Source organism: Phaenicophaeus curvirostris, chromosome 10 (assembly GCF_032191515.1).
Source record: "Phaenicophaeus curvirostris isolate KB17595 chromosome 10, BPBGC_Pcur_1.0, whole genome shotgun sequence".
Taxonomy (NCBI): domain Eukaryota; kingdom Metazoa; phylum Chordata; class Aves; order Cuculiformes; family Cuculidae; genus Phaenicophaeus; species Phaenicophaeus curvirostris.
The window spans coordinates 18,893,905-18,914,113 of NC_091401.1; the positions used below are offsets into that span (position 1 = coordinate 18,893,905).

Here is a 20,209-nt window from a genome sequence, read left to right on the forward strand (position 1 = left end):
AAGGAAAATGCTTTACTTGAACACTGTAATTTTGAGATTGTTTTGACTGTGTAACAGAAAAGGCTTATAAATAAAACAAAAGGTTATTTTGCTACTTTTCCCCTCCTTCTGCACCACAAGGACAGAAACTTTTAAGATAATCTTATCCAGCCAGACTTCAAGTTCAGTTCCCAAGAAAATATTTGTCCTTTTCTGCTGTAGAAATCAAATAACAGGTGTCTGATATATTTGTGATCAGTTTGTTGAACAAGTACACCTGCCTGCCTATAAAGTTAGTTTTATTTTAACATTTAAATTTGCAACTGCCAAAGATAAAAAATCCAAGAGAAGCCACAGCACTATTTTAAAGGAACAATGCCAAATTAAAAGAGCTAAGTAGCTCTCACAATGTTAACCTCTGTCCAGATTACACTCAAAACGCTACAATCAATATTGTTAAGACTTTTTTTTTTAATCTAGTAGAAAATAAGTATTTTTAAAACTAAACTCTGCTGTCTTTTTCTAATTAATTCAGACTAGGTAAAATGTATGTTTAAAGTAGAATTTCTGAAGCAAGCGATACTAATTCAAGCAAAAGTCTTATTTAGGAATAACAATATCCTCATAGACAGTAGCACTCCTCGAGCTAAGAATCACACAGACAGAAGTAACAAAATATTTCTATCTTTTAGTGATTTACTGTCAACTTCATGCCAGCTTGGTGTATGCAGGCTAAGCAACTTCCACATCCACACATATAATAAGCCTTTATCTTTGCTTCCACATTTGAATCTTGATAGAGAAGGTGAGTCAGACATCCCAAAACTGAATCAGATTCCAAAGGAACTTCTCACTTTTTTCACATAAATGAAGTAGTTTGCAGAACACTCACAATTTATTCTTGCCTGATTATCAAATTAGTCAGGTAGATCAACCACTCCATAGTCAGAAAAGGCTCTTTACCAAGACAGCAATGAGAAAACCAAAATTAATTCATGTTTGAAAAATAAGTCTTCCATTGCTTTATATCTGTTAGTTTATTTCAGCTTTCACTAGCTTTTTTCCCCTGTAGTCCTAGATCTCAGCTCATGGCCAAAAATTTCCAGTCAGCGTTTCCTACATTTCACCAGTCTCATCCCTCCTAGAAACTCAATTTGCTGTCAATGAGCCCTTGGTCTGTTCAGAGTCAGTACAGGAGGTAAGACTCCAGCAGACACCTGCAGAATCTCCCAAACCGCACAGTAGACACTCAGCTACTTCCAGTTCCAATGCTGAACATCATCTTGAAATAATTTACTAAATTTCCACTTGAAAGTAAAACATTCAACCCAAACATCCATTTACTGGATGGAGGTCTTCACTCAGTTCTAATGCAGCCTCCTCTACTTAAGGACAGAGATGAAATTATTTTTATGCGCAGAGAAATGCATAAATAAGGACTTTGCTGGCTTTGTGATTAATTCAAGAGTGACACACCAAAAAATACTTTCCTGAAAGTATCTAACAATACAGTTAATTAAATGACCATGCAAGAGTGGCTATTGAGACTTTATTAAAGGGCCTAAGTCTATTTCTGTTTTTCAAACAGGTCTCTAATAAGAAAAGAGACCTGTATGACCTTCCTGAAGCTCAAAGCTGACAAAATGCACCTAGAACAGGAGAAGAAAAAATACCCAGGGACTGATCTTTCCTTATCTCAGCCCTCAAGCAAGGCCACTAGAGCAAGTGCATTGGTTTGATTTGGGAACTGATACTGAGTTGCACAGACCCCTTCCAGGGCACAGAGGAGCCGCTCACACAGAAACTCTTCCTCAACCATCAAACTTGGGTGAGTAAAAAATTTAGTGCCGAGTTTCTATATTCAAACAAGCTTGACTTTCTCTATATTTAAAAGACATAATTAAGAGAAAGAAGTTAATTTATCAATTCAGTTCTGCAGTGCAAAGCAAGACATATTTGATAAACAGGTGACAAGACAAACATTTCTGCCTTCTCAGGCACAAGCTGTCCATTTCTTGAAAAACAGAAATTCTTAAATAGCCAATGCTATTATAACTTCTAAATACGGGAGAAATCATGATTAGTTTTTACCTTCAATGCTGTATTCTGAGATGTCCTCCCTCTACTAATTTCAAAGAAAACAGAAGTCTAAGGCAACAAAAATAACTATTCTTCTTAGCTACTGAGTATCGACACTTTCCTTAGAGTGGGATTCTGATGTTAGGCTTTTAGCACCTACAGCAGTACTTTGTAGTTTAAATTCTAGCATTTTATCACATCACCTCCCGTTAACTCTTAAATATATTTAAGAACTCAAGAGATGAAAGTGATAGTACTGAAAATACTTCTTCCTTTGAAATAAAGCCTACAAGTGAGAATAGCACAAAAAGGACTGAAACTGAAGATATTTCACACTCCCTCTTCTAACAATGACTGATGGCAAGAAATGCCTAGCTTAGTTTTAAGTTCTCCTAAAAACTGATTGTTGAGCTCACTGGCATGCAATGACTTAAATGGAGTGCTTTCCAGAGGAGGAACTTTTAATTCATCCACCCTCTCTAGAAAGACCCATATGTGAAATTTAGGGGGTTTGTTCTGATCCCAGGAGAAAGCTATTCTGTATATTTACAGTACAGTGGCTACAATGTTTCTTGATTCTAAGGAACTCATTTGACAAAGAACAGATATATACTTTGATGATGACAGGAATCAGAGCAGTAAGAGAAAAAAATCTAGATACTATTCTGCGTGTAGAGCCATTCCAAAAAGATCACTGCATTATACCGCAAACATCATGGATGACTACAAGCCTAAGTTCAATGTCACTAGAAATAGGGCTCTCCACCAATAGTGATAAGGTTTGCCAGAGGATATGAATATTATCACAAGTTTTCCAGAACAGCTCTGCAAACCTAGAGAGAAACCCTCACAACTCAAAGCCTTCACAAAAAACAAAGGTTTCCTGAAATTGCTTTCAGTATTCTCTCATTTCTGTTCAAGAATCTAGATATTTCAAAGAATTAATGCAAAGTAATACAATCAACTGCTAGCAGTTTCTGTCATTATTTATTGGTAACATGTTTGAAAGTCCCAGGTGTATTGTGCTACATATTCTACAAACCTAACAGAAAGAGGTTGGGGGGAGGAGGTGTCCCCTAAAGAATGTAATTTAAATGTTTCAAAAATATTAATAATGTTGTACCCTTATTACATACAAAACTGCACAGATTATATAAATAATATCTAGAACTAAAATGTCAGCACTGGGAATAGGCAGAGTTCCTTCACACAAATTGCTAAGATGACTCTCTTATCCAGTCTCTCTGAAAGCTTGCTAGTTGGTGTTTTCACAGGAGAGAAGCAGGCCACGAAGTTACTTGTAGTGACTACCTGTCTGGCACCACAGACTGACATTTTCACAGGAAAAAAATAGCAAATATTTCACCTTCACCAACAGCATGAAGGTAGGAGAAAAGATACAGTGCCCATCCTGCCTCCTCCACAAAAATAAAGGGACACAGATATTGATGTTCAGGTTTTTTCTTTTGTTGATGGGTGTTTGGTTGGTTTTTTTGGTTTTTTTTTGGGGGGAATGGGTATTTGGTTGTTTTCATTTATTTGTTTTAAGAGCAACATTGTTATTGTATTTGCTTCATGGAAATTGTGCAGTAAAAGGAACTGCATTATCTGGTTAGCCATGAAATTACAAGTCATTGTTTAGCCTACAACCTCATGTAAAATAGGATAGGAGATAGGGACAAAGAAAGTTTTCTTTCCCAATTCGAATTGATTAAATACAAAAAGTAAGGATACCCAGCCTCAAAAACCAAACTGAAATAGGGTTTCAGTGTTTATGCAAACGCCACACTAAAAAAAAAGTGCAACTGAGTGCCAGCCAGCAGAGAGAGCACATGGATAGAACAGAACAGGGAGGAAAAGCAAAGAAAGACTTACTCCATCGTGGATGAGATTTTCATGCCACATTCCTCTGGCTTGTCTGAGTATTATCTTCCAAATCTAGTTGTGGTTAGCCATTTTTCACCAGTTACAAGGAACCTGTGGTGAAGAGAAGGCTTCATACAGATGCAAAAATCACCACTTCAGAGCTTAGTGGGAAACAAAGTATATTTGTTCTCATTTATTTCTAAGTACTAATTACAGCTCACAACTTTTAGTCAAAAAACTACACACAAACAGAAAAATATCACTTTGAAAGAACTCTTTTTTTATTGTCAGAAGATTTAATTTTGAAGGGTTTTCCATTAAGAAAGTTTCTTATGTTCAAAAATGCTTGTGTTTGGTTCTTGGTTTTTTTGGTTGTTTTTTTTTTTCCAAGAGGCCAGGAAAGGCATCAAACCATCACTCTAACCTACAACATTCAGATGTGGACTACAAAGTACTAATGCTTAGGTCTTCCATCCCCAAGAGGCAGTGTTTTTCTCTCATGGCCATTTTGTTGGAGGATGATTGCACAGAGGAACAATCTCATTTTTCAAAGGCACATGCAGCAAAATGACTCACATAGCTCAAGTCCTTCCTGATAATTTTCTCAGTGAGGAAGTCACATGCCACAGGAATTCATCAGCATGCAAAAGAAAATAGAGGTTTTATTACTTTTCACTTTCTTAAAAATGCATACGTTACTTTTTGTTATACTTACATTATCTAGTAGAATTATAGATAATTGTTCTGTCTCTGTGAGACCTCTCAGTCCAGGCACAACTGAAAAATGTAACATAGTAGAGGGGGATCTAAGGCTACAGTTCAACTTTCGACCTCATTTGATAGCTTTATGACCATGAGGAAACAACTCAATGTCTCTCTCTCTCCACTCTCAAAGTCCTGATTTGGAAAACGGAAATAAGAGCACTTTGACAGCTTTCCCCAACAGAGGTATTTTTCCCTCCACAGAAAACAGGAGATTTGTCAAAATGTCCTTTCTGAAGTTTCTTTAAGTATCCTTTTCTAATCAGTTAGTCCTCCTCAATTTTCATTCACACGGCTTCAGCAACCAGTACTCAAAAAAGAAGTGTCAGCAATCAAAATCAACAATGGCCTTCTGATTCATTTCTAGTGTTTTCAGACTTCCAACTTAATGACAATATAGATGAGTCTGTAGAAAATAAATAACAACTCAAGCTGACTTCAGCAGCTGAAAGACAAGTGCACAGAAGCCACAGCTACAGACACAATCATACAAAGTCATCTTGTAGAAAACAGAAAAAAAATCAAATTATGCAAACGAGTATAAAGATCTGATGCACGGAAGATGATGCTATGTAATCTGGGCCTGCATATAACAACAGCGCAGAATATACAAGATCTAGTGTAAAGGGTAACAATTTCACTGCCCGTCACTTTATTTATAAAATCAACAGAATTAAATGAGTACTTTTTAAACATGTTGTTCATTTTACTTAAAAATCTCTGCATGATTTATTTCTGCCACTCCTACTTTTGATTAATCTTGTAGTTATAATTGAAAGCAAAGGATAAATGGAATGACAAAAGCAAGCAGCTTAAAAAAAAAGATGAAAAAAGCAAGGGAATGAAAATGGTTTTCTAATATTTGTTGGCAAGAGAACTAGTGCTAACTAATACTGAACTCGCACAACTAAGAAGTAAATCGTACTCCTCTCGGATCACATTAGGAAGCAGAGCCTAAAAACCTTATACAGGGAATCAAAAACTGATTTCACCATTTTATCTTTACTCTGTCCTTATAGGGAAAGCACTCCAAAACTCTTAAATGGGTGACCCTGCATTTAGATTTTGCCAAGATGAACATTCATCTTTAGATACATCTAGCACAGCTGGGAAGAACTGAGGTTTAAGTAGGTCAGCATGCATTCCAGCTACACATGTAAGCTTTTATAACAAATACAATGCATAAAATACCCTAACATAATATGGAGATGGATTTTCAAGCCAAGAAAGGCTTGGACCCTGAAGTATCTTCTACCCCAGCAAATACAGAAGAACCAAGAAGAATCTTACGTGTGACTCTTCAATCACTAAAGACTGTTCCAACAGAAAAACTGTAATATACACATATGTATATAAAGATATAGATACATATGCATATCTTACAGAGAAGCAGTATTATGCTAACAAATTACCTCGCTTTGTGGGACTGCCACATACCGCAAGGACATCCATTTCATGACATGGCACCATTTGCAATACATCCATGCTGTTGAGTGCTGTGAGCTGGCAAATACTTCCCTCCTGAATCAAGCAAAGCAACAATATTCCTACATTCATTTATTACTTTTATCACTAGTAGACTTGCTGCCTCCTTGTGCAAGGTGCAGTGGTCTTCTGAAGTGGGTTCAGCTCACTAAACCTACCATTTCGCCAGCAGAAAGCTTCCTACGTTTTCCTGTCACTTCTCAGTTTTCCACTACTTAAAAAGAAAAAGTTTATCAGCCCACAAAGGATCATAGAAAGTGGGAACAGAACATCTTTTTTAAGTACTGCCAAGCCTTTTAGAAGAGCTCAGCCTTTTTCACCCAGCTACACCATGCCAAATGCATGTATGAGCGCAGCCCAACCTCAGTACACCTATAATTTACCATCTCCTCCCTCTCCGGTGAGATATTTTCACATCACATTTGCTTACAACCCTCTACAGATAAAGCACATCTCATTAGTTTTTAACAACTACTCTGCAAAATCAGATGCATTGATGAGGCTCCACTTGGACCACACAAACTGAGGTTCAGATTCTGGCCTGGCACACCTTCTCTGACAGCGCAGCACATGCATCACATGTGATTTGTGCTTCATACACAATGAATTCTTCCTTTTTTTCCAAAATAGTTAGTTCAACTTTTTACTATAACTATGGAAGGCATTTCTTGTATGGAATAACACTCTTCACTGCTGTTTGCATCTCTGAATTATCGATGCAATACTCCTAGAAAAAAGAATGAGCTATATTCTTCCAGAGAGAATAAAGGCAACAAAATCTTATTCTCCCTAACTGAGAAGAAAGAGAAAAAATAGGGAAAGAAAAAAATATATTTATGTGATTTTTAAATTAGCATTGTTCTCCATTTCTCCCCAGATCTGCAATAAAGTTTTATTTCTCCCACTTCCAGCTTCAGTGAGGTATTCTTGGAAAACAACTGTTGACTTTCTACTTACTAATATGCAGTTATCACATTGGTTAATATGTTTTCACATAGTTGTTTGTGGGTTTGGGTTTTTTTAATACAGAATGAATGCAGGAGATGAGATCTAAAATGCCCTTTTCCCCCTACTTGTCATGTACTTGTTTCACATGCTTTAATCAGTAAATTGTCTCAGGATCTCAGACAGGGTAAGGCAAGTCAAACAGCACAGAAGTCAAAATGAAGGATGAGAAGTTAATTCTGTATCCATAAATTCTCTTTTCATAAGAGAGATGCTCCAGTCCCTTAATCATCTTTGTGGCCCTCTGCTGGACTCTCTCCAGTAGTTCCTTGTCTTTCTTGAACTGGGGAGCCCAGAGCTGGACACAGGACTCCAGATTGAGCCTCATTAGGGCAGAGTAGAGGAGGAGGATGACTTCCCTCAACCTGCCTGCTACACTCTTCTTGAGGCACCCCAGAATACTATTGGCCCTCTAGGCCACAAGGGCACATCGCTGGCTAATGGTTAACATGAGCTTCCAGATCCTTCTCCACAGAGCTGCTTTCCAGCAGGTCAACCCCTAAACCATATTGATACACAGGGTTATCCCTCCCTAGGTGCAGAACCCTATACTTGCCTTTGTTGAACTTCATTAGGTTCCTTGTTGAGTGCCCAGTTTGCCTAGATGATCTTAACCAAAGGAGAATCTTCCTCTCTCCAAACTTTGTCTCATTCCTCCAGGGCCTGGGATTCCTCAGGACCAACCTTAGCAGTATAGACTGAAGCAAAGAAGGCACTCAGCAACTCTGCCTTCTCTGCGTCTTCTGTTTCCAGGGCATCCACCTCATTCAGCAGCAGGCCTACATTTTCCCCTTTTGCTGCTGATGTACTTGAAGAAGCCCTTCCTGTTGTCCTTGATGTCATTTGCCAGCTTTCATTCAAAGTGGGCCTTAGCTTTCCTCATTGCATCCCTATATACTCTGACAGTGTTCCGATAGTCCTCGTAAGTGCCCAGTCCTTTTTCCGCTCTCTGTAAACTGCTTTCTTCCAACTGAGTTTTTCCAGAAGTTCCTTACTCATCTATGCAGACCTCCATCCTCCTTTACTCAATTTCTTACTCCTAAGGATGCATCGATCTTGACTCTGGAGGAAGAAGTGCTTGAATATTGCATATCTCTCTTGGATCCCCCTACCTTCTAGGGCCCTATCCCACAGGATTCCTCCAAGGAAGCCTTTAAAGAAGCTAAAGTTAGCTCTCCTGAGGTCTAGCTTTGTAATCCTACTTGTTGTCCTGCTTCTTCCAGTTATTCAGCAGATATTCCAACAGAATGCTGAAAAAAAATAATATATGCTGCTTGTATTCCTTATAAAATCTGACAAATTAATATTTGGAGTTTAAAATTTAATTTGGTTGCAAACAAAAGAATATTTCTGATAACATTACAGAAGTTGGACGGATTATTTTTTTTCCCCACAACAACATGCATTGCACAAAGAAACTATTATAATTGTTTGGAAAACATCTTATTGATCTTTACTCATTTTCTTGGTTCAATCATAATAGTTTTTAAGCTATTTTGCTGTCTTAGAATCTACTATAGAGGGTAAATAGCCAACAATTTGGGAATGAAAGCAAATGTATACATCTTAAATTTGTAATCTTTTCCTTCAACACTGGGATCCAAAATTCCTGTAATAGTAGTGCATTGTGGTGCATATTAGATTCCTTGAGTCATATTATGTTTAAGTTAATACATTTGTACGAGCAGACACTAGTGGTGTGCAGAACTACCTACATACCAAAGCTGCCCTTAAGAATACAGGTTAACACAAAATATAGTCCAGTGCAGTCTACCCAGACTTTCCCATGAATCATCATAAGCTACAAAACATTTCTCAACGCCCTGTAGCAAACTCAGGGCTTGTAATGTAAGTAGCAATCATTAAAAAATTAAGTAGTACATCAAAAACTACAGTTTACAACGCAAAGAATGAAGGAGAAAGACCATTTCATTAGTGACAATGGCTTTAAGAACTTGGCTAAACAACTTGAAACATTTCAAACCTTTCACCTCATTTTCTCAGTATCTCTACTTACAAGGAAGTAGTTCTACACAGTTGCCTGCTGCTATCTTGCCTCTGTGTGTTTGCATGGGAACAGAGAGAGAAAGATATAGATTGCAAAATAAAAGATGAAAACACTGATTTTTGTCTAGATTATTCAGAGTCTGATAATTACAAAGTATGCAGTAAACAAAATGGATTTCTTTGCAGCTTCCGTCAAAACACTTCCATGCAAACACGCTATATTTTGACAGATGGTCAGGTTATCACAGTGTGCCAAATGCTCTAAAAAGTTTCAGCCTGAACAACAACCATTAAGAAAAATACTGATGCCAACAACAAAAAAAAAATGGAAACAAGCATTTTTCAAATGACAATTGCTCATATGAGTAGGAGAGACATTTCCTTTTCTTTTAAAAATTCCCAGGGTAATACAACTGCAGATTTACACATATTAGCCTCTTTTTTTGTTGGTGGAAGAAGCAGGCACAAAATGGCCAGGTAGATCTATTGTCCAATAATTCAAAACATAGATTCAACCCATTTCCTACAGCTTTGACCTTATAATAAAGCATCAAAGTTATTCTTGAGAGATAAAAGGGCTACTCCTCTGGCAATATCAAAACTACACAGCATACTAGATTCAGCAACCGGGCTCTTCAAGCCAGTTGCAACTTTTTCCTTTATAATTATTTCCACAGAAAAGAAAAAAAGTTACTAGTTCAATATTCACTTAATGATAATCACCTTCATGTGGTAATATCCATCTACTCTTCCATAAACCCTTCTAGAGAAAAACAAAGTAATGAAGGCCACGCTTCATCTCCTTAATGAATCACCGCCTATGTACAAAGATAAGGCAGCAGAGTTAGGTCTACTGCTCATACTGATACCCATATTCAAAATTCATTTGAGTTGTTGTGAGAACAACTTGTACAGGGTCAAGTCTTCTGTACTCATCAGCGTATGCACTTTAGTTCATAGCCTGGTATTATACCACTATAAGAAGGCAAACAAAGACGTCTCATTTCATAACTGTGTTTCAGCCACAAAACAAGGCAATCTTCTCAAGGTTGCACTTACAACACAAATCCCAGCTCATCATCTTTCAGCACTGATCACTGATGGTGATTTTCAGAGGGCTCTCAGACTAAGAAAATGTAACTTTACCTGGAATTAGATGTAAAGTGCTTGCAATTTTAGGCAAATCTCTTACTAAATACGGTTCTCATCTTGAAAGCATAGTTACTGCATGGGATAGAATTCACAATATGTTTTTATTTCTTTAACTAAAATGCTTGATTTGCTTCTATTCTTCTTGTGTTTCTTTCTAAAAGAATGAAATACATAGAGACAAAACACATAACATACAAATCTAACCCGGCTATGATACATATTGAGAATAAAGTATTCAAAAATGCACAAGTCATTCTTCATGAGCTTAAGAGACGAACCAATTGTCAACTCCTATATACTGACAAGGAACCTCAGCCCATCCTCCCCACGTTGCCAGGCAACCATTCCTGTATCCTTAGCTGTATTCATTAGCCATTAACCACCATCAGGCTCCCTTTCTTTTCTCCCTCACGCAGGCTCCCACTCTCATGAGATGTATGATGAGGACCGGGAGGTTAAATAAGTGACTATCTTTCTGATCAGAAGTAACATTCTGAGTTTAATAGCTAATAGATTTTAGCCAATTCACAGAATTCATATAATTGCTTTGTAGTGAAAGATACAGCATGATTATAACATACAGTTCTTTTAGTAAGAAGGTTCTGTTAAAAGTCAACATTAATAGAAATCTTCTTAAATGCCTATTATTACACAGTGATGATCTCACGCTGACAGGACTAAAGTGCCCCTTGAATTTGTAAAAAATAAAATAACAGATGACAGCTTTTTAACTGCAGAAGAATGGCATTCAGTATGAGAAAATGCTATTCTAAATCTTGTCAAGATAAATAAAAATCAACTGATCACAGAAGTAGAAATGTTAACCTTCAATGTATTCCATGGAAACAAAACAATACTTCAGCTTCGAGAGGTACACATCCACTGTCCTTAATAACAACATAAATATGCATCACCTCCAAAAAAGCAGCAGTTTCCCTGCCTGCCCATCCTCAAGCTACAGGTTAACTTCCACTTACAGGCACTAGCAGGTAAGTTGAGCCAGGCAACACAAATGAAGTTGATGAAAACTCTTCCCCCTCCTGAACCACAAGCTAACTTCAGCAAGAGCAGCCCTCATCCTGCTCCCCACAATGAAGACCAAGCACCCATGGTGATACAGGGGAAGCAATATGGTCCTGGCTAAGGACAGAGGGGAAGATACAGCCCTTTCAGCACAAGTTCTTACTTGAATCAGCTTAATGCTTCTGACAAAATACCCTATAATACATTTTCAGTATTTCATAGACTTGTTATCCCACTAGTTTCCATGGGACTGAAGTTTAGTAGAGCTCCTCAACTGAAGAAAAAATATTAAAACATTTAAAAACTTATTGCAAAGCACTAAAAAGCATACATAGAACACTGCAAATCCCACAATTCAACAATAAGGAAACACAAGATTCCCAAGGTGATTCTCCGTGCAGAGGTCTCTTGAGCTTACAACTAAGAAGCTGCATTGTCTCTCCATCTTTTTCATTTCTGAGAGCACCATAAGAACATGTTTTCAGGCCTGTTAACCATCACTGAAGGAGCTTGATTAGAGATTATTAGAACAGGGGCCATAAACAAGACTGGAAAACATCTTTACAAAGAAAAGTCTAAAAGAGCTTAAATTGATATTTGAGTGGAAGTTCAGGTGTGATTAACAAGCAGCCTAAATAACTAAGATAAGATCAGAAACATGATAGCATAAGACTGTGCAGGTGAGCACAAAAAAAAAGTTATTTTCAATGCTTTAAACTGCTTCAGATAAATTCAAGAAATAAACAGGGCAAATGTTTTCCAACACTGTAATCTATTGGGCAACTTTCCAAGAATCAGGAGAGCTTTTCCAACACTAGAACCTTCAGGATTGGAGGCTTCTGCTTTAAGTACAGCTACTGAACACACAGAAGTCACTATTCGAAGGAAGGCAAATTGCCTCTAGAGAGGACAACCACATCAGTTGTTGCAGCTTTAAATTATTCCAAGGTCTGTATATGGCAACTGCCAAAAAAGAAAAAACACACCACGACACCTTTACATTTGACATGAAGAAGTTACAGAGGCGGTGCAGTGCTATCATTCAAGACAACTAGTCTCCCACGATGCCTTAATAAGGTTCTTTGGTATTTTGTTATAAACTTCATAAACTAAGACATAAAAATGAAAAAAAAATTCCCAAAGCATTTGAAATATAAAGAGACAACTCTGGTGTCAAAAAACTAGATGACAAGAGCCAATTCTAAAGTGTGGATAGAAACATCTTCACTACGACTGACTGCTCTTCAGATCACTCAGAGCACAAAAGCAACGTGAGCAGGCTCACATTTTACAAAATTTTCTCCTGGTTGTGCCCGTGCAGGTCAAAACTGAAGATTCTCTTCTCATTTCCAGATGAGACTTCTGTAATTGGCACCCAAATTATACAGCAGAAGACAGAGGATTTTATTGTAAAAAGCACAGTCACACCTATTCACTAAGCAGTTAAATGCAACACTGACCAAACGCTACACTGCAAAATCCTCAATTATTTATCTGATGCCAAAGATTTCAACATTTGCTAAGAACAAGACATTCTGGCTATCTTTGAGTCCCTGAGTATTTTGCAAGTACCTCAAATATTAAATTTTACTACACACTTACCTGGGGTCTTACTATAGGAATATCTGCATTTAAGTACTATTCAAATTATAAAATTATGAATAGCAAATTATTTAAATAACTCCAGTCCTTAACGAAGACTCCCACTTCCTACAAAGTCCTTACAGAAGGACCACAGTTCCCACCCTAAAGAGGGTATGACCAAGCCTGCAACACAGTGGCAGTAGGTAGAACGAAATTATAAACCAAACCAAAAATTCTATATGGGTTGCTGTCCTATGCCTGTGGGCAGGTGGGCAAGTTCACTGCAGGTCCAGCACTCTTTCTGAAAGCACTGAAGACAGCTTTACTGTCATTTCCTTTTACAAGCAAAATTATTGAATCTGAACTGGTCGTAGAAGTACTCGATGCTTAAGGGCAAAACCTGGGCCTTTAATCCAGATACACAACTGAACACATTTATTATGCTGCCTGGAACTTGGTTTTATGGTGTTTGCCACTATCGCAATCCCTAATACTACAGATATGAAGTGGCATATGGTTTCTACTGTGTCTAATAGCATTGCTTAAATTTGGAGAGAGCTTTACTTGAAGATAAGGTTTTTTGAGCACAGCAATCTCAACCAACCCTTCATACATGGACACAGCAAACATAGCCAAAAAGTTTCAAATACTGAAATTTACCTATTTTCAGTGATTGAACAATACATAATAAGCAGTCAAATGAAGTACAGCCATGATAAATAAGTATTTAGTGGAGATTACAAATACTTAGCTGTACTTGCAAGTATTTAACTATTCAGAAAGTTATTAAAATACTTATTTTCTGCAATGATTTTACAACTAATAAAAAGCTTGCCACATTTTACCATGGAACACAGTAAGCGAAACCATTCTGGAGGAGAAAGTTCTGGAAAGAAATACGCAGTGTTAGAGGATACGTTTTCAATATACATGAGAAATCAAAGCATATACATATCTAATGAAAGCTGCAGACAGCTGAAAATTAGTCTCTCATTTGACTCTTACTTTCCTACAGATATTTAATTACCCCTTCACCATTTTCACTGCCTTGCTCTCTATATCAGGATTACAGTACCATGGAAGTAAAATTAAGAGGAACAAAAATGTGAATTCCCGTTCGAGCAATTCTGTTTGCAGCTGAACTCATGAAACACAGAAGCTAAAGTTGCAACCTGATATTCAATTATTTATACTTTGCTGCCTTTGTAATTTCACATTTTCCATTCAATTACAGTGATCTCTCCTTCATATGCATATTCAGTTTTTAGACAAAAACAGACACATACCAAAGCAGTATTTAACACACGTAAGCATTCGTGCCACTGACTCTCATTTTGTTGAACTGCTGAAGCCTATCCAAATTATTGGGTCATGCTTACACTTTATTTTGACTAAACATTAAGTTGAGCAACTTAACTCCTTAAAATACTTATTTACTTTCTTCTCAGCACAGAATATCCTCAAATTTCTCTAAAACAGAACAATTATGATGGGAAGAAAAGTTATAATACATGTTTGATACATTTTTTTCATTTACCTTAAAGCCAAGATGGGATCAGTTTTGTGGGAACTTTTTCATGAAGGCATATTTTCAGTCTAACCTCTATGTTAATTCTCCACAAAAGAGGAACAGACCACATTTTATAACGTCATTCACTGAAACAGAAATCTAACCATTTGCAACGATGCAACTCATAATTATAAGTAGAAGATGCAAGCACAATGTATTTTAAGCATGCTTGTACTTATGACGTACTCTTCTCATTTAAAGAGGCTAAGGGACTGCCTGAAATGTCAAAACCAATGCCCTCACATCCAGCAAGGTCTGGTTCATCAAGCAGAAGGTTCATCTGCAGGGAACCTGTAGTGTTTCTTTTGCTCTACTACAAAACACTGGACAACAAACAATTGCCTTATTTATCCATCAGTAAAGTAGAAGAGTTCTTACTAGAAAAATAATCCTTCCATTTTTTTGCCTATATCCCACTCATTATCATACACATAAATATCCCTCCTTTTAATGAAATGCAAAGGTATCAATGTGTTCCTTCCCCAAGCAAAACAATGTAGTTCTCTATAGTTAAATACAGCATACATTACTGCAGTTCAGTACTAATCAAGGCTTATTTTAAAGATTCTACAGATAACTTCACTAATAACCTTCCCTTGCTGCACTACAGAAGTTATAAAACAAAGGGGAAAAAAGGATCAATAGTAACTAAGTTGTGCCATTGTAATTTTCCGTAAACACAATCATATCAGGGCAAAAAAGAAGTAATCTCAGGGGGAGGGAGGAAGAAATGGACTGCAGCTACATTTCTGAGGCGTCCCATCGATATCCACAATGCAGAACCCACAGAGCTTCTCCTCTCCAATATTGTACTTTATTTTGTAGGACTACAGCCAACACTAATCCCAATAAATGAGTTAATGCACTGAACTAGCAGGAGTGCAGTTTCCATCTCCCAGACACTAGGTTTTCATATAGATTTTGCTGATGCAACATAATGGCTGCAGCAAGCATGCTGAAATGCTTCTTCCTCTTGTACGGCTAAGAAGGTGGGGAAGAGGGGATGGAATACAGACAGACTTTGGGTGGAGGATGAGCAGGCTTTTACAACTTTTACTAAGTATGCATTCAAAAGTCTGACTAAATTTATCCTTTCAATAATGGGGAGAATAAAAGCTGGAAAATAAAATTTTGAGAGACGTGTTTGAATTTGTCATCTGGAGATAAATTATCTTTAAAAATACCCCTCAATTGATGGTACTATAACTATTCATACTTCAGTTGCTGTTGTAATTTCCTTCAAGGTAACCCTGCAGAGTCACAGTTCATAAAAAGAGAAGAAAAACAAGAAGATAGTCCCCTTATCACTGTAGATTTGAACCCTCTCAGAGTTACATAAAGCAATTAGTGTTGGGAGACACCTAAAAAGTCAGCAGGTTCAATATCCCATATAAAACAGGAAGAACATCAACATTAGATCAGGACGATCAGAGACTCACACAGTCAAGTCCTAAACTGTATTCACATTTTTCCCTGCATAGATCTGTACTGCTCTTCACAAAGACAGGTGTCAATGAACTGCAGCAAAGCAGCAAAAATACAAAATGAAGTAAGGAAGGATTTAGTAAGTTCCAGAAAGGATACTGCACTGACAGTCATAAATACAATATTGTACTATTTCCTGCCAAACAACATTGTTAAACTATACAGGCCCATGTAGGTACACATTATAGTTATGGTCTTAGTGGGCAAGACAAAAGGGACAGGGGTCAAAGGGAAGGGGAAAAAAAAACAACCAAAACTAGTCCTTCCCCTGGACCAGAAAAAGACTTACTTGCTCACAGGTCTCAGATAAAAGCTTTGTGTTAAAACATTTCATCTATCTTGAGTTTTACTGCTCAAAAGATGAACTATGAGATTAAATCCAACTTTCTATTAAGCTCTAGAGATGGCCATGTGCCAGGCAACTGATAAGACTTTAGGGTTTGGACATCAGTAGTAGATATTGAATATATGAAGGAAGCATTTCAAAAAGACATTAACACTAATAGGGCTTATGTATGTGTATCAAGGGAAAAACACCCGCTAAGTTATGATACTACACAGTCATGATCCAGAGGTACAGAAAAAAGCCAACTGTAAAATTCCAGAGATTTCTCAGAGCTTCTCCTAACTTGGCCCACTTAGAAGAAACTTTGACTTCTTCTAAACATCTACTAAGAAGAAAAAAAAGGAAGGGGAAAAAAAAGATTGAATCAGAAACTAATCAAGCTCTAAGATTTTTGTATTTTACAAGTCTGAAGAATAAGTGCAGGGGCAAATTTAGCAGATACAGTGATTTTATATTTTCTCTTAAATTGCAAAGCAGAGAAAAAAGAACACAGCGAACTCTTTCTACAAAAAGTCAATAGGTTACAGTTTTGTCTGATCTTTTGCATCTAGACAGTCACAGCATTATTTAAAACATGCAAAACATTTTAAGGTGGGGTTTTTTTGTCACTTGACTAATAACTGCAGGATCTCCCTCCCCTGCATCTTCTAGACACAGTAAAAAGGGGGACAATAAAATTTGTTCATTTACACAGTAAAAACAAGATTCAGGACCAGGGAATGAAAATAAAGGTCATGTTTCAGTTTTCCCCTTTACCATACAGAGACATTTATTTCATTATTGACCATCTTTCTATGCTGGAATGGCTATGTTCATAATATAATTAGGTACATTTTTGACAATGACACCTGTATTTTTAACTTTTAAGCAGCTAGCAAATGTACAGATAAGACTGAAGAAATTTAAGAAGGCAAGCATTATCCTAAGGAAAAAAATCCTGTTCACAATACCTGAAGAAATTATTCTCTCCTCAGCAAAGTTTATCCTCAAGAAGGTAAGTATTTTTGCTGGGAGAGAATATTGCAAATAAGAACAGAAACCTCATTTGACTTAAAAATCATTATTCCCGTGTTTCACACGAGGCTCAGAAATTAGTGGGTAGAGAAGGTGGAGACAGGAGGGAGGAATACAAGAGCTATCGGATCAGATGTTGTCACTTACGATTCATCATCAGAGTTTCTCAGATTATGAAAATGAAGTTCTCCCAGTAGTACATTTTATGCTTGACAGATTACAGATCAGTTTACACATTCAAAATTGGAGCACTCGAATTTTACAAAAGTTCAGGTCTTCTGAGACCAGCATTTATTATATGGTTTGACATGAGTCAAGAGAAACATTCAACAAGACAATGTCAGAGACGAATTCAGGCAATGAAACAGGTGAAGTCACAAACTCCTTAACGATCACTTCAGCAAGTCTGAAATTAACACTTTTTCCTCTACTATACAGCTTGCTCAGAAAGGTCATTAGACTATTATATTCACTAATATGCAGAGCTGCACTATACGCATGCAAAGTTTCTATAGCAACACTTTCTTAATTCACTCTTTAAGCAAAACATCAATTAGCTTTTTATTATAGCCAATTAAAAAAATCTGCACACTAATTGACAACCTCTCTACTCAGATTTTAAGCTTATGCAAAAGAAAATTGCAGTGAAATTTTCCGTGGTAATAGCTTACTTCCTATTCTTCCTTCTTAACAGAACAGTAAATTATTCTTGATAGGGGTTGAACACTTATTTCCAATCTGAAACGTTTAGACACGCAGAAGTAACCTAGCCTGGTATGCCTTAAATCTTAGCAGAGCCTGAAGATTATAGGTTTCAGAAAGGCAACAGAAACCTAATCAACTGACTTATTTCTGCTTTGCAGGAAATTGGGCAGAGGCCTATGCACCTGGAGATCATGCAAGAGGCAGCCAGCAAAATACTACTCTCCAAGTATTTAAGCGTGTTGAGCCAAGAGAGAAAGATGACAAAAAAACAGTACTAAAAGTCAAATTCCATAGGGCAGCAGAGACATTTTCATTTGCTTTGTCATATTTATTGATGGTTTTCTCACGTCTTCTACACAGCTGGTGATGACAGCTTCTTTGTGTGCCACTTCAAGTAGCAAATATCAAGATATATTAGTCAGAAAACAATCAGCGAGCACAACAAAAAGAAACACATCATGATGCAGAGTATCGGGAGGAGTAATCAACAACAAAAGCTAAACCATCCTTCTCTGTAAGATGTTTTGCAGGAAGCTGAATAAAAATCGTCATTCCCCTTACAGTTCTTCTGTGAGATGTCAGGATTCTCTTTACTAATAAATAAACACAAAGCAGCAGATGGCTCCTGTGACAAGCTTGGCATGCCCAATCCAGAATTAATGGTACATGTGCTAGTTCTTAAGGACAATGCACAGAAACTACCACTGTTGTCACCATCTTACACACCTTTACTTACACTAATACCATACTGGTAGTGTAGGAACTTAAGGCATCTGACAAGTCATGTGGGGACACAATAGCAGTAACAAAAAGAGTTTCCCTAGAAAGGATAACAAAAAGAAAAAGCGGTTAAAGCAGTCCTTCAATCCTATCACTGTAGAGAGGAGAGAAAGTTATTCTAAAACGTGTAAGAGAACATTACGTATAATCTTGAAGATACAGAAGATGCTGCAGCACATAAAGACCATCCACTGCAAAGTCTGGAGTACATCAGTGGGCTACACAGTTAGGACACGAGGTAAGGGACTGGGGTTAAGTGACACAGCTATAGGCTTTTATTCTTGGTTCTTCAGAGAGGTAAACCCCCAAAGAAAGCTCTCTGAGTTGCCAGGAAAGAGTAGCATATTCAAGCTCAAAGACTTCCAAGTGCAAAGTCCCAACTATCAGGATGTGCAGCTCTGCCTCCTTTAAGAGAGATGAGAGAGAGTCCAAGACAATACAGAGTGTTACACACAGAATAAATACTAACTGAAACTAATGGCACCATCTGTAGTCCAATGTCTTTGAAGATTTTTCCTCTAGTAAACTCCTGCAACAAGCACCTCACCAAAATATGTGACAGTTCACGCAGCTCTTCATTGTATTTTTTCCTTCCCTTCTCTGCCCTTGAAGGGAAGAAAGTATCCCATGTTCCAGCACAAGATCTGTTGGTTACAGTAATGCAGTAGTGAATACTTGAGAGTACCAGAGTTTTTTCTCTTTTTCCATTTTTTTTTTAAGCTTTCTGAATTGGCATTTCAAATCATTTAATATTTCAGCAAGTGGGTCTACCCTGCCAGTTAAGCATTAAACACACAGAGTATATTTGAGAAGATTTAAGGCAAAGTTTAAAGGCAGCTGGTAACAGCAGAGCTACTTATGGGCAGAAGCCAGGATCACCTTCAGCTGTTCTCCAGGAACCTACATTCCCAGTATCAGAAAGGGTCCAGTCAGTGACAGTCCTTTTTCAAATACATCATTACTAGGTATATCACTTTCTTACTTTCTTCCCTGATTTGCTCTTTGCCCAGACAGACTGCCCTCAACACTCACAACCATGTTGTTAGGCAGGTGATGTGTGAAGTGAAAACCCTGTGGGAGTAAAACAACAAATACAATTTCTGTCAGTCTCATCCCTGCCAATAAAATACCTTCAATGACCTAAAATATTGAACCTAAACCAGCTGTGCAGCCACCCCAGCCTTTGTAGAAAGCAGACAGTGCACAAAAGAACATGATCAGGTAGGTATATGCTTCTTCTCTATTCTTGTTATTATGGTTAGCATTCAAAGTATCTTCATTAAAAGAACAACTTGTACATTTGATCAGCAAAAAGAAATACAGAGCTACACTCCACTTTAAGATGCCACAAGCAACATTTTCTTCAT

At 37.3% G+C, this 20,209-nt stretch overlaps 1 protein-coding gene across 2 annotated transcripts in view; it reads right to left on the reverse strand.

Annotated features, from left to right (window-relative positions):
* NAALADL2 (N-acetylated alpha-linked acidic dipeptidase like 2) overlaps nt 1-20,209 on the reverse strand; it is a 416,888-nt gene that overhangs the window by 336,185 nt on the left and 60,494 nt on the right. The window contains exon 1 of one of the 2 annotated variants that reach the window (XM_069864506.1): nt 14,480-14,560. The exons of the other annotated variant lie outside the window; for it this stretch is intronic. The gene's annotated coding sequence lies outside the window, so the exon portion shown is untranslated. Of the gene's footprint in view, nt 1-14,479; nt 14,561-20,209 lie in introns of those variants that run through there. 2 annotated transcript variants of the gene reach the window in all.